Raw genomic sequence first — 853 nt, 5'->3', positions numbered from 1 at the left:
GGAGCTCGAATAAAGTAGCCGATGCACTCTCTAGACGACCAGAAATGGCAAGTATAAACAGGGAAATACAGTGCCCATGGTATCTTCGCGTATATAACGAGACAAGGGAACAACCGCAGAAATCGCCAGATTATGAAATTAGGAATGGCAAGTTGTATCGCCACATCCTACATAGTCTCGATTTCAAAGAAACACCGGATAGTGAGCAGTGGAAGGAATGCATTCCTCACGAGCAGAGAGCTGAAATACTGAGGGCATATCACGATGACCCAACAGCAGGACATTTAGGCATCGCAAAGACAATATGTCGCATCTCAAGATTATACTATTGGCCGGGAATGCTTAAGGAAATAAATAAGTATGTGCGGAAGTGTGAAAACTGCAAGGAACATAAGGCAGCACTACGGCAACCGGCAGGGATGATGCATGCGACGAATGTTCAACATCCGTGGGAACAAGTCTCGATGGACCTAATCGGACCACTACCGCGATCGAGTAAGGGACACACATGGGTGTTAACAATGCAAGACCGTTTTACAAAGTGGTTAGAGGTCAAGCCGCTGAGGAAGGCTACAGCAACGGCAGTGGCACAGGCAGTATTGGAAGAAATAGTGTACCGTCACGGAGTCCCGAAGATACTAGTCTCAGACAACGGCACACAATTTAAATCCGGCAGCATGAGGAAACTGGTACAAGAATTGGGAATCACACAGCGGCTTACACCGGTTTGGACACCGCAGTGTAACCCCGTAGAGAGGGCAAACCGCACGGTGAAAACCATGATCGCACAATATGTGGGAGAAAATCACCGTCAGTGGGACGCGAATCTACATGAAATAAAGTTTGCGTTCAA

Source organism: Odontomachus brunneus, unplaced genomic scaffold (assembly GCF_010583005.1).
Source record: "Odontomachus brunneus isolate Ranch 3 - 2012 unplaced genomic scaffold, Obru_v1 Obru_scaffold_258, whole genome shotgun sequence".
NCBI lineage: Eukaryota > Metazoa > Arthropoda > Insecta > Hymenoptera > Formicidae > Odontomachus > Odontomachus brunneus.
Note: the sequence above shows the minus strand (reverse complement) of the source record.